Below are 15,038 nucleotides of genomic sequence, written 5' to 3'. Positions count from 1 at the left end.
GAAGGTGGATATCTCCCTGGTTCTTACTGGAATCACTTTTATCCTAGATTTTCCTAGTGGCAAGTAACAAGATTTTTGTATGTGTACATAAGTTGTGCTGAGTGTCCAAAACTTGCATATTAGGATAGAAAAGTAGCCAATTTCAAAGCAGTACAAACTGTGTTAGGCAATCTTCTAAATGCATTCCCAAAATAAGATCATTTAATCCTCACAACAACTCAATAAGGTAGGTACTATTATTATCCCTATTTTATGGATGAAGAAACTGAGTCAAAATGATTTGTCCAGGGTTTGAAAGTTAGAGGCTGCAAAGCTGGGTTTAAAACCAGGCAGTGAGGACTTCTAGAAAGGGGGTGTGAGGAGCTCAGTGAAAACTTCCCCCAGAGAGACAGCTGTTGCACTACTCAGAATTAGTAAAGACATTCGTTGTTTCTAGAGATTGATCCGAGGGTTTACAACAAATTATTCATCAAAAGTGATGGAACTCTGTGTGGACAACTGAGAAGCCCAGCATTCGGGGAGGGCTGTACCCCCAGTTCTGTGTCACAGAGCTTCCAGTTCTGGAAGGGTTCTGCAGATGTTCTAGGCAATGTCTTAATATTCCTCCACCTTCGGCTCCTGCTCTGTAGGGGGAGTCTGGCAGGGCAGCTGAGGAAGAGTGCCCATTTCCCCAGAGTTGTGTGTCACTATGCCTGGTAGCTTTGCAGCCTGTTTACATCCATAGATCCCACATAACCCAGCTTCTTTATTGGTTGTGTCATTCTTTCCTGTCTCCCTCCCCTAGCTCCTGCTCTGGAGTCCAGAGGCTTTGCCAGAAGAGAGTAAACTGAGCCTCAAGAATGGCAGCACCCTGGGCGCCTGGGTGTCTCAGTTGGTTGAGCGACTGCCTTCGGCTCAGGTCATGATCCTGGAGTCCCGGGATCGAGTCCCACATCGGGCTCCCTGCTCAGCGGGGAGTCTGCTTCGCCCTCTGACCCTCTTCCCTCTCGTGCTATCTCTCATTCTCTCTCTCTCAAATAAATAAATAAAATCTTTAAAAAAAACATACTTAAAAAAAAAAAAAAAGAATGGCAGCACCCTGCCTCTGCCAAGCTTGTCGATTGAACTCAAGTGAGTGACTCAACTGTTACATTCTGGTATTTAGATGAAGCCTATCTCAATCACACTTGGATTGAATTGACTTCTTTATAGTATGCCCAGTGCCATTCAATCCACCAAGTATGCCTTTGACGTTACTTCCTCTGGGCTCTCTTGCTTGTTAAAATCATGAGAGAAGATCATTTTTATTGACTTTTTATCCTAACACTTAGTACATTTCTTATTTTAGTGTCAAATCACCATTAAAGCTTTCAGACCAAGACAAATGAAATAGTTCTATATTAACTCACATAAAGTAGTCAAGAGCTTCATAAAATGAAACAAGAAGGGGAAACACTGATTAAGCTTAAGGTTTCCATTTTTTCTCAGAATGAATGGAGTGTTTTGAATAAAAAGCCTGATTGTGCCACTTGGTAGAAAATGAACTGATCTCTCTGTGATTAATTCAGGTTTTATCTGGTCAATAACATAGTCATTATGGTATTGGGAAGGGATTATTACATGTTGGTCTTATTTGTTGCACATTTTATTTATTGGCTATGAGTTATCATAGTTAGATTTTCCTAGCTACTTGTAGCTGGGCGAGCTATCAGTCATAAATTTTATCACAATTAATAGAGACCTGTAAGTGGGGTGAAAATCACACATGGTTAAAATAAATATATGTAGCAAATGCTTTTCAGGATTCCTAACATAGTGGTTAAGAAACCAACACTCACAGAGAACATATACTCTAGTTTATTTAAGGCAAACACATTTACAATTCTGTAGTTACTAGCTTTCTGGTTAATGGGCCTTTGTAGTTAGATGTGGACATGAATATAAAGCAGTAAACCGAGTAAGGATTGACCTGAGCAGTACAAGAAGGGGCATACGGGCTTCAGCTTGTTTGGACAACAGAGAAACTCTTCTACAGACAGATGTTGGGTGATGAAATCTGATGAATGGCAAGACACCCAGAAACAAGTGGCTGCAGAGAAGCAAGTGGTACCTGGGATAGACATTTGTGATGAGATTAGGAAATAATTCCTAATTTAACAAATAGTCACAAAAGTAATTGAGAAAGGGGAAAACAGTTTGGCAGTTCCTCTAAAAGTTAAACCTGAAATTACCATACGACCCAGAAATTCTATTCCAAGGGGTATGTTTAAGAGAATTGAAACCAAGAGTTCAGTTAAAAATGTGTACATGAATGATCATTGCAACAATATTCATAATAGCTGGAAAGTGGAGGTAATCCAAACATCCATCAACTGATGAGTAGATAAAATATGGTATATCCATACAATTGAATATTATTTAGCCATAACCAGTAATGAAGGATTTGTAGATACTTACAACATGGATGAACCTTGAATACATTGTGCTAAGTGAAAAAAGACAGATATGGAAGTTCACCTACTGTAGGATTCTAGTTATATGAAATGTTCAGAACAGGCAAACGCATAGGGACAGAACACAGACCAGTGGTGGTCAGGGGCTAGAGGAAGGAGAGCCTGTGGAACGGGTATGGGGTTTCTTTCAGTGTGGTAAAAAATGTAAAAATCAGTTAAAAATCAGGCAGACGTAATGGTTGCACAATATTGTGAATGTATTGGAAGTCACTGAATTGCAGACTTTAAAATTGTTAAATGATGACAATTTGTTACATGAATTTTGCCTCAGTGATATATAAAAAAATTAAAATAAGTACTCAGTATACTAAGAAGAAGTATTTTCAGCCTTCTGTGCCTGGAGTAGAGGATCCACTGGACAAGTGGGTGTCAGGTTGTGAAGGGAAATCAGTCCTTTCCGTCATGTGGACTTAAAGTAGAGCTTCTGTAACATGGAGCTGTGGAGAGTGAGGGAGCTGAGTCTGCTGCCTGCCCTTCCGGACTTGAACTGTAGCTCAACTGGCTGAGAGAGTTGCATGGTAAGGTCTCTCCTCCTCAAAATAAATCTGCATTTTAATGGCCTAGTGGGGGAGAGATGGGAGCAGGTTGTGGTTTAAATGCCACAGATTGTCACTCTTTCCCATTTGCTGTATGCCCTTAAGACAAATTCCAGACTTTTAAAGGTTGTTTTTTTTCTCCATAATTTTCACCAGTTAAATAATTGTTTGTCACCAAGCTTTTCACACCACCATGTTGAAAGTCACAATCTGTCTTCATTCTTAAATAGCAAAAACAAAGAGCAAACTGGAAACATTGTGAATAGAGGTTTTGCACAGGAAGTTTTAAGTATTTCATGGTTCCATTATTTCAATGATGTCAAATTTATCTCTTGGAAAGGGCTAAATAGATATTTCTGTGACTCATTTCAAAATAAATTTAGAAATGACAAATTGTTATTCACATTTTTTTGGAATAGACAAAAATAATCATTAAATATGATAAGTGAGAATTCCGGACATACAAAGAGAAATTTGACAAATGATTTTCCAACAACATAGCATATTCTCAGGTAAGAATGTTTACTATTGCAAAATAATCCCAAAATTAAATGGGCAATCTCATTCACTATCACAAAATGATTTTTATGGGTTGCAATGTGCTGATACCAAAATTTATTTATTAAAAAAAAGTGTGAGAATAGCCAAGAAACTGAAAAAGGAAAGCAAAAGAGGGAGGTTTTTTCATATCACATAGAAAAACAAATTGTAGAGCTATAGAATTAAAATAATGTGAATTAATGAAGGAATAAGTAACTAGGACAATGCATCTGAATACAGATGATAGAGATAATATTCACATTATTGGGGAAAAAATAGACAATTTCACAAGTGAGGGTGGGAAAAGTGATTATCTATATAGAAACAACAAAATGGGAGCCTTGTCATACACTATATATAAAGTCTAAATAGAAAAAATAATAAATATAAATACCTCAAATTATAAACATATTGAAAGAAACTGGGAGAAAAGTTTTATAACCTCAGAGAAAATGAAGGCCTTTGATAACAAAACACAAGTGAAAAATCATAAATAATATATTGATACAGTCAACTTCATATATGTTAAAATTTTCTGCATGGCAAAAACTGCCATACACGATTTTAGAAGTGAAGTGACAGAAAAAGTGAAAAAAAAAAACTTTTCAACTTACATAAAAAATACAAAAAAATATATAAAGACTACTTACATATTAAAATGAAAACCTATATTATATAGTAGGGAAAAGAGCAAAAATATGAGAAAGAAATTAACAAAGGAGGAATAATCTCATAACTATTAGAAGAAACTAGTCAATAAAGGGGAACAATACTTTATTACATTATTAAGCAAGGCAATGCAAAATACAACAAATTCTTAGCTTTGGCAAAAGTGAAAAAAATATAATTTCCCATAATAAAATGAGATGTCAATGCTATAGGCTCAGCTGACATGTCACTTCCTCAGGGAGGTCTTCCCTCTATATCCTGTACAGTACTCAACAGTATACTACACCATCCTTCATATTGCTTTTATAATAAATTACATACTAACTATGTGATTATTTGTTCAACATCTGTCTCCCTCCCCCTTTGAACTGTAAGATCCAAGAGTTCAGAATCTGTGCTTTGTTTGCCACTGCTTGGACTGAACACGCAGTGTCCAGTATGTGGGAAATATGAACATTAGTTGAATGAATAAGTAAATGAAGAAATGAATACTGATAGATACATGTAGATAACTACATTTAATATTTGCATGTAGTCACATTCATGCATTTTGTTCTCAGGTTCTCACTCAAAGACATTCAAATCCAGGGTCTTCCTGATTTCTTTGACTAAGATGGTGTTTCTTACACAACATAAAAAAAAAAGAATTATATCTTTTGTTTAAATTATTTTCTTTAAGGGTGCCTGGGTGGCTCAATCAGTTAAGCATCTGCCTTCGGCTCAGGTCATGATCCCAGGGTCCTGTGATCAACTCCCACATTGGGCTCCCTGGTCAGTGGGGAGTCTGCTTCTACCTCTACCCCTCCCCCCTGCTCGTGATCTCTCTCTCTCTCTCAAGCTCTCTCTCTCTTTCAAATAAATAAAATCTTAAAAATAAATAAATAAATTATTTTCTTTAAAGATCTTTATTATGATGCAACTATTTACGATCATATTAATACCAAATGTCATTTATTGAGCTATAGGGACTATTTTTGGTGCTATTTTATTAAATCCTGGGAAAAAGTTCCAGATGTTATTCCCCCCACACAACCTTTAACTAGTAGAAGGCATTTTCTCCATTTTTTAAAAAAATTTATTTATTTATTTTAGAGAGAGAGAGAGAGAGAATGAGCAGGGGGAGGGGCAAGGGGAGAGGGAGAGAGAATTCACAAGCAGACTCCCAACTGAGCATGAAGCCTGACTCGGGGCTTGATCCCAGGACCATGAGATCATGACCTGAGCCCAAACCCAGAGTTAGCTGCTTAACCAACTGAGCCACCCAGGTGCCCTGAAATTTTCTCCATTTAAAAACGAGGTCACCTCCTCACAATCATATAATAATGATGGTGGGTGTCTTAGTTCAGGTTATAACAAGATACCACAGAGTGGGTGATTTAAATGACAAATTATTTCTCAAAGTATGGAGGCTGGACTTTGGCAATCAAGGTGCCAGCAGATCTGGTGTATGGTGACAGCCCACTTCCTGATGTATAGACAGCTGCTTTCTTGCTATATCATCACATGGCTGAGAGAGGGCTAGCTCCCTGGTCTCTTCTCATAAGGACACCAATCCCGTTCATGAGGGCTCTACTTTCATGTCCTAATTACTTACCAAAGGCCCCACCGTTTAATACTATCACGCTGAGAATTAAGCTTCAACATAAGCATTTTGAGAGGACAGAAACATTGCAGTGGAATGTGCCTAAGGCCTCCCCTTCTATTACAGGGCTTCCCAGTCTAAACATGGATTTGGATCCTATTACTAAATAGGTTAGGCCCAACTCTGAATGTCAAAATTTATATTTGTTAATATAATACTTTTGTTAGTATTTGTAATTTGTCCAGCACAACTAGTAGAGCAGGTGCTAACCGAGGCCACATTTTCTTAGCCGTTATGAAGAGGTCTACATACCCAGATGTAGACTGAAATTGTTGATGTTTCCAGTTGTCAGCTGCAGATCAGTTTGGACATCCTTAACCACAGGGGATGGGTACATAATGTGCTCACTATAGCCCTGGCATTGGCCTCTCTCGACCCCACCTCTTACTTCGGTCACTGCTGTGGCAACCAATTTCTGCACAGAGCTGTCCAGCTTTACACAGACATTCTTGTTTGCCCCTCCCTCCCCTGGGGATCCTTTGACACCAAGGTTTAGGGCACTTATGGGATCCTTCCGGACGCTGGAGCATGGATAACTCAAAAGTATGGGTATTTAACCCCAGAAGGACCACCGTGCTGGGCTTATGGCTAAGTGCTTCTGGCTTTGTTCCCACAGAGAGGAAACTTTGGTGACATATTTCAGAGGGCCATGACAAGGTCGTGGTGGAACTGAACACCAGTGGCCTTCAGCAATATCCAACAGGATGATGCATCCTTATATTATCTTTCCCTTCCTCTATATCTGACTCCCTTGGTAACTCGTTCTTTCTTCTTGGAATCACTTCCCAAATATACTACCTGCATGGAAAACTTTCAGATACTGGCACCTAAATATGGGAATGTGGGCGGGCTCAGGGAAGGGTTTTTGGCTGTTGGAGGAGAAATCTGAATAATGGTAGAAAGGCTGTTGCTTGGATTCTGGAACCAGAAAGATGCTGTGTTGAGTATTGATTCTTTATTCCTCCTTTGGCTTTTATCTGCTATTTGGAAACAGATGTCATTTTCTTGCTTGCGGAGTTCCCAACTTCTCGCTCCTACTTGATAGAGTTTATTAATCAGCCTCATACACAAAGTCCTTGAAGATTTTGAAGCAATGGAAGAGAGATGGGGTGTAAGGTTCTAACCACTGAAATGACTGGATGGCTTTAAATACTAACACTATCCCTATGTAGTGGGAAACCAAATGTTTTTCAGGAATGAAGTAACTTTTTAATAGTTACATTTAATTAGACTAACCTGCTGGTGATGTTTAAAGTGAGTTAATTTCATGACATTGCGAGTCTAGACATCACCTAATTTGACATAAGGGATGAGGCTTTCAATTTCTGTTCCAGTTTCTGATGTAACTGGACATACATATAATCTAATGTCATACCCAATTTAAAGATACTATAAATATTTAGCTAAATGCTCCTCTTGCTTGTGCATAATTTTTATACCTTTTGTTTTATAGAGCATACATTTGTCAGTTATGTTCATGCCTTCATTTATTTATATTTTTACTAAATAAACTTCATGCAAATTCTCTTTATATAATATTTAATCAGTTAACTTGTATTATGGAGAGCTAACAGTATTGTACTAATTACAGTATTTGAAATAAAAATGGTGTTTTAATGTATATGGATCAATTTCCACAGTTAGGTCTGTTGCCTAAAATTCAATGGCCAGATTATATTGGGAACTTCCATAAGCAAACATTATTCTATCATAATTCTTAAACAGATCTTTCATTTTCTGAGACTTAAGAGCTAGGATGCTAAGCCTGGTATGCTAAATATTGTATTCTGTACTCCATTTAGACTTTGATTTGGATTTAAAATTCAAAATCACTTCCATCATTTCTATCCTTGTGAGTGTGTGCCTGTGGGGATATTAAAATAGAGAAAAAGCTACTTGGAGAGATGAAATGATTGAATTTGATGCCTAAGGCCAGAAACCTCATTTTGCTTATGTTAATATGTAGAACTTTTTGCACTCCAATTCATGGCTAGTAAATGCTTTTTCTTGATTTTGTAAAATTCAGCATCGTATATCCCGGTTGAGAACCTTATTTCTTTTGTTGCAAATAGTGCTAGCGACCCATCTCAATCTAGTTTCTATTAGCATAGCCCAATTATGAAATCATAACAGACTTCATGATTATAGAAAATCTAAACCTATGTGTTGCTTTTTCTAACGCCATTTTATTTAAGATTGCAGATTGAAGCTATTGTAATCTTAGGTAAGTCAGTAATTAACTTAGCTGAGAGATAGAATATAGACATAAAATCATAAGACTTAGGATACATTTTCAGGGAAGAATTTTAATAAATATCTAACAGGATATAATCCTTTTCAAAGAAGTGCAAATATCCTCAGTGTCTCACCATGACAGAGCAACATTAGAAAGACAACATTTGTTTATTTTGTCTTTAAATTAACTAGATAACGTATCCGTTTCAACAAATCTCTATTGAACACCAAGTTCTTGGCATTCCAAGATGAATAATATAGTGTCTTTGGGCCTGAGCGTGTTCAGAGCATAAGGTGAGGTTGGGAGGAAAGAAGAGAAATTTACAAATATACAACTGTAATTCAAAATAGTAAATGTCATAATGGATACGTTTACAAGTGATTATTAAAATATAAAGGATAGAATGAATGCTTGAGTCAATCATAAACAAAGCTTTCCAAAGAGAGAAGACACATGTGAAAGAGAAGAGCCCCCAGCAGATAATTGGGGTCAGATTGTTGCAGGTAGAAAGAGAATAGTGTGTGTGATGGCTAAGATTCTTGACAGAGTATGTCATGTTTTAGTTGTGGGGAGCAAGGAAAGTTGATGACCGGGGCAGAAGGCTGGAGTGGTCAGAAGCAGGGGATGACTATAGATTGTTCAGGTATATATATATATATATATATATATATACACACACACATATGAAAAATGTGTGTGTGTATATATATAAAATGTATATATTATGTATGTATTATGTATCTATGTACATATATTATGTATTATGTATATATGTACATATATATTATGTATATATGTATATATTATGTATGTGTTATGTATATATGTACATATATTATGTATATATAATAATATATCATCTTATATTATGTGTATATATATCATGCTAAAATGTTAAGGTTTATAAATAAGAAACTAATTTAATTCTTTACTATACCACTAAACCAATAGGGGGAAAAACTGTATCACTGATAAAAATCTAGCCATATTGATGATCAAAAAAGAAAGAAGGCACAAATTAGCAATATCAGGAATGAAAGAAAGGACATTACTACAGGTCTACAGCTATTAAAAGGATTAAAAAGGGAATACTGTAAACAGTTTTAATGCTGGCCTCACAAAATGAGCTGGGAAGTATTCCCTCATCTCCTATATTCTGGAAGATTTGGTATAGAGTTGGTATTCTTTTTTTTTTTAAAGATTTTACTTATTTATGTATGTATTTATTTATTTATTTATTTTAGAGAGAGGGCGCGTGTGCACAGGAGTGGGGGGAGGAGCACAGGGGGAGGAAAAGTGAGGGGGAAAATATCTTAAGCCGACTCCACACTAAGCTCAGAAGTTAGCACAGTACTCCATCTCAGGACCCGGAGATCAGGACCTGAGCGGAAACCAAAAGTCTGATGCTTAACTGACCGAGCCACCCAGGCACCCCTGAGTTGTATTATATATGGTAACCATTCAGAACTAAAGATTTCTTCCTGAAAGCTTTAGTTAATGAGGAATTAAGTGTCTTTAATATGTAAAATTATTCAAGTTATCTATTTCTTTGATAATTTCGATCTTTGAAAGAATTTATCCAAGTCATGTATATTGCTCAATTTGTTGGCATGAATTTTAGCAATAAGCACACTTAACACCTGGATCTTCATTTTAAATATCATTCTTTAATAAAATGAACCAGGGCTTCTTGGAGAAGTAACTGATTCTGGGACTGAAGCAGGAAATATGCAAGTTGAGTCTGAAACATCCTGTACTACTGAAAAGTAGCTAAATAAATGCTTAAAAAGTAAATTTATATAAATGGGGTGCATCAAAGGAACATAGGCGCCAAATGAAGGACACCCCTCAGTGGCCAAAGCTGAAATAATTTTAGTAACTAAATTAATAAAGTCACATTGGAATATAACTCAAAGTATAAAATAAATATCCAGGAGGCCATATTGTCTTACATGCATGGTTGAAGAAATTAATAAGTGGGGGATAAGCGACAAATCTGTCATGCATAAGAATTCCAAATAAATTATGTAGATACCTCATCTTAAATGAGGGGAGATAATGGTTTCCTTTCAAAGAGTGCAGTCTGAAAAGGGGGTGGAGAAAGAAGTAGAGAAACCTGAGAAACACTACGTTAGTCAGGCGTTCACAGTCAGTATCAATATTTATAAGTCATATTGGTAACATGTATCCTTGAGGTGACAAAAATAGCACTTTATCTCTATGTTTGTCCTTCCAAACACCTATAACTCCCAACCAATCAAACCTCAAACAAATTCCAACAAAGGACATCTTATAATATACCTGACCAATACTCTTCAAAGCTATCAAATTATCAAAAACAAGAAGTGTCTAAGAGACTGTCACAGTCAAAAGGAGCCTAAGGAGACATGACAACTAAAGACACATTATTGTTAACTGAAGTACATAGTTTATTAAGATTTATTAAGACTTCCTTAATTTTTACATAATTTACCTTTTAATTCCAGGATCCCATTCAGGATATCTTTAATTGTGAGTTCAATTCCCATGTTGGGTGTAGAGATTTGTGAGAGAGGCTAGGACACATGGTTCCTAACTCCCTTCTCCTTAATCTCTCTCTTTCATCTGAAGCCATAAATGCATTTTAGTAGTGGTGAGAGACTGAAGCTCTGTAAGGTCTTGGCTGACTCTGAAAGGTCGTCCTATGCTCCATAATTAGGTGGCAGTGCCTGTTTAGGCTGAGCATTTTTTCTACCTAACCTTCTCTTGGGTTCCCTAGACTTAGAAATAAGGTATCTGGATAGCTCCCTATGGAGACCTTCCTTGGCACTCTACAGAATTAAATGGGCTTGCTTTCTTCTGGAGGAGTTGAAGTATTGATGAGATTTTGAGTTGGAATTATGGGTAGGTGCCCACCATTTGACTATGACCTCGGGCTGAATTGGATTTGGAGAGATGAATATGTGACTTGTGTTTCTCAGGAGACAAGGTCAAGAGGGGTCCCTACGCATTGCTTCAATGAAAATCTGGACTTTAGCATAGGAAAAGTCGGGAAATCCACCCCCAACCAAAAAAAGTACAACTCTCTAATCTTTACATCCATGTCACTCTCATTTGCTCTAACTCACATTGAGCTATCAAATTTTGTGGCAAGCTATAAACTTGTTGAGTCATTAGCCTGCCTGGTTAATGGAGGAAAACTAAATTCCTGTTCCTGCATAATGACACTTATTCACTGTAGACATTTGCATCACTGGGAAATGATAAAACCTCATCCTTCATAATGAAGTTCTGGGCTGACAAAGAGGAAAATATAGTGTTGTGGGACAACTATGAATATAAAACAAGCTTAATAAAGAAATAGTGACAAATTATATTATGCAAAATGTAATGCAATAAAAAATGTTACTAACTCATTGGAAATGTCATAAATAATCTAAATAGTTTTTGACTGTCAAGGCCTTGAAAAATATATTCCCTTAAAAATGAGGTGCAGAAGAGATGTCAATTTAATTGCCATCATCTTTTGACAAGCTTGGAGATTCCCGTATTCAGCTTATTTGCTAAATTTAGATACTTGCTCAAGTTGAAATGAAGGGAGGAACACAATTAACCAGTTCTGCCATTTTATTGTTGATCTGGTGTGAAAGCTGTCAGCGCTCTTACGCTACAGGGTTGTTATTTTGGTTTCAAATCAATATTTGGATGATGTTGTAATCAGTTAGCTAAGTGCATCTTTAAAAGTAGGCAAAGTCTCAGATTCTGTACTTGAATGCCAGGGAAAGACAATTGTCAAATTTAGAATATTACTAATCATGAGTAGTAGCTTCTGAAAAAAATGGTAGCCAGGCCTTCTTAATCAATTTGACTGAGACTCTGACTTTGAATCCAAGGACTTACATGCTGGATGGTAATTACTTGCCTTCTTTTCATCAAGTATTTGGCACAAAGTTATCTCCTCTTGTCACCATTTGATACCTTACAAACTTCTTTATTCTGATTTTACTGGGAAAGAATGTTCTTTCTCAGCCATTCAGCCATCCTGCATAGCTTTTATTTAGCTTTTGTCCTTTTATCTTCTGTATTTTGAAAACTCTTATCAGAGGCCTAGGGGAGCAGCTAAGAAGTAGACTTCAGCATCTATGATATTTGGGGAAGTATTTTTTTTTTAATTTTGCTACTCATTCATTAGGAAAGGGAATATCATCTAGCCTAGCCTTGAATCTTGTACAGTTTCCGTCTTGGATCTGCCAAGGACAGGGCCCCCTGCCTCCACCAAAGCAAGAACCACCACAAGCCTGTCTTTTCATGTGGGTCATAATGCAGAAAATAAAGGAGAGAAGAAAGGAATCACCATTCAGTTTATGATGCATTGCTTAACTTCTATCACATTTCTATCTTCGTGTATTTTCTAGTGAAAAATTGGACTCACATAGGAGATGTTCCTTTCAAGGATAGAGTTGAGGGGTGAGGATTGAACACTGGGCATTCCACAGCAGAGACTGCATTGCTCAACGACAACTTGCTTTCCCACCAAACCTTTCCAAACCTGCTCTCCTCGCAGCTACCACCAATCCCTTGGACTTGGAATGTAAGATGAGACGAATTTGTCATTTGGCTCTAGAGAGGAGATTGCAATCCCAAATCATGTATCATCTTTAGATGCCTGTGAAACCCTGGGTTGACACTGATATGTATATATGTATCCCATTTTGAACTTTTTTGAAAGTTTACACATATTTCCCAAAGCACACTTTTAAATTTCTTGTTGAAATCCTTTCATTGTTTTTAGTGCTCCTGAAAATATTTCTAGAATTATTCATCATATTTTCACACAATTTTCCTGGATCATTGTCACCGACGACCTTCACACTGCTATCTTCATAGGAACTCAGAAATAATTCTCAATAAATTTATTAAAAATAATTGATACTTTAACTTTTTGATGTTATAATGATTATTTCTGCTATTTCTCCAATGTGAAGAATTAAAATTAAAACTTCGGTTTTCCAAAAGATGTTTTTAAAGAATGGAAAAGCCACAGACTAGGAGAAGATATTTGTACAACACTTATCTGATAAAGGACTTGTATCCAAAATATACAAAGTACTCTTAAAACCCAACAGTAAAAAATGACACAAAAATATCCTATTTAAAAAATGGGCAAAATATCTGAACAGAAACCTCACCCAAAAATATATATATATGTATATACACACAACAAGTAAACATATGAAAAGGTGCTCAATATCATTCTTTCATCAAGGAATTTTAAATTAAAAGAACAAGATACCACTACACATCTATCAGAATTATCAAAATCCAAAGCCCTTACAAAGCCAAATGCTGGCAAAAAATGTAGAGCAACAAGAACTTGTATTTTTTACTGCTGGTGGGAAATCAAAATGATACAGCCACTTTGCAAGATAGCTTGGCAGTCTCTTACAAAACAGTCTTAGCATACAATTCAGCAATCATACTCCGAAGTATTTATCCAACTGCATTGAAAATATATGTATGTTTAAGCAGTTTTATTCACAATTACCAGAATGTGGAAGTGACCAAGATGGTTAAACAAACTGTGGTACATCCATACAATGTCATACTATCCAGTGCTAAAAAGGAAGAACAATCAAGCCATGAAAAGACATGGATGAAGCTTAAATGCATATTACTAAATGAAAGAAGCCAGATTGAAAAAGTTACAGACTGTATGATTTTACTAAAATAATATTCTGGAAAAGGCAAAATTATGGAAACAGAAAAAGAGTGGTTGCCAGAGATTATAGGGGAGGAAAGGCAGGATGCATAGGTTGAAATTCAGGGGATTTTTAGAGCATTAAAACTATTCTGTATGATATGCTAATGACAGACAAATGACATTATGCACTTGTCAAAACCCATAGAATTTTACAAAACAGAGTGATCCCTGATACAAATGTATCAGTATTAATTCAGTAAGTGTACAAACGCACCGTACTAAGACAGGATGTTAATAATAGTGGATACTGCACGCAGAAGGGCAGGGAGAGGAGGTCTATAAGAACTCTCTAGGGGCACCTGGGTGGCTCAATCATTTGAGCACCTGACTCTTGGTTCCGGCTCAGGTCATGATGTCAGGGTCCTGAGATCAAGCACTCCATGCTCAGCGGGGAGTCTGCTTCAGATTCTCTTTCTCCCTCTCTCTCTCTGTCCCTCCCCCCATGCTCCCCTGCACTCTCTCTCTCTCTCTCTCTCTCTCAAATAAATAAATAAATAAATCTTAAAAAAAAAGAACTCTGTACTTTCTGCAAACCTAAAATTGCTCTAACAAATAAAGTCTATGAAAACGACAACAACAAAAACCTAACACAATACATTGTTTTCTTGATGCTATGATTATTATTTCAGCTATTTCTCCAATGTGGTCACTTGTATTTTTATTCATTGAGTGCCCGGTGCTTTTTGACTTAATCTTAAGCTGTAAATTTATATGCACAAAACCATATATTTTTCATGTTGTTAAGTATTGTTTCTACATCATTCTTCTAGAATGTAACAACTTTAACTCTAACTACATATAGTTTTATGTGTGTAGTACACAACTGTGACAGCAGGACTTCGATACATAAAATATTTATAAAGAATATGCAATCAGAAACTATGAAGCAACTGTAATTGACTTCACCCTTTAGCTTCTTATCAAATTGAGAATTGTGTTTACTGATTGAGGCAAAGCGATGTGCAATAATGTGTGATTGATTGGAAATCATTTAGTAGGGGATGGCATGCTGAGTAACTGCCATCCTAATGAAAGCAGAGTGTTAGATAAGCTGGTGGCATTGGTTAGCTCTGCTTCTCCTATACAAGATTTTACCCTCAAAGAACTCATGAGAAGTATAATTCCATATATTATAGAATAAGTGGCATAATCATTGCTTGTTGGGTAATAATAGCTCACATTT

Source organism: Eumetopias jubatus, unplaced genomic scaffold, assembly GCF_037043125.1.
Source record: "Eumetopias jubatus isolate StellerSeaLion01/CBP00866 unplaced genomic scaffold, mEumJub1_p1.0 scaffold_4, whole genome shotgun sequence".
Classification (NCBI taxonomy): domain Eukaryota; kingdom Metazoa; phylum Chordata; class Mammalia; order Carnivora; family Otariidae; genus Eumetopias; species Eumetopias jubatus.
This window is presented reverse-complemented; position numbering follows the sequence as displayed.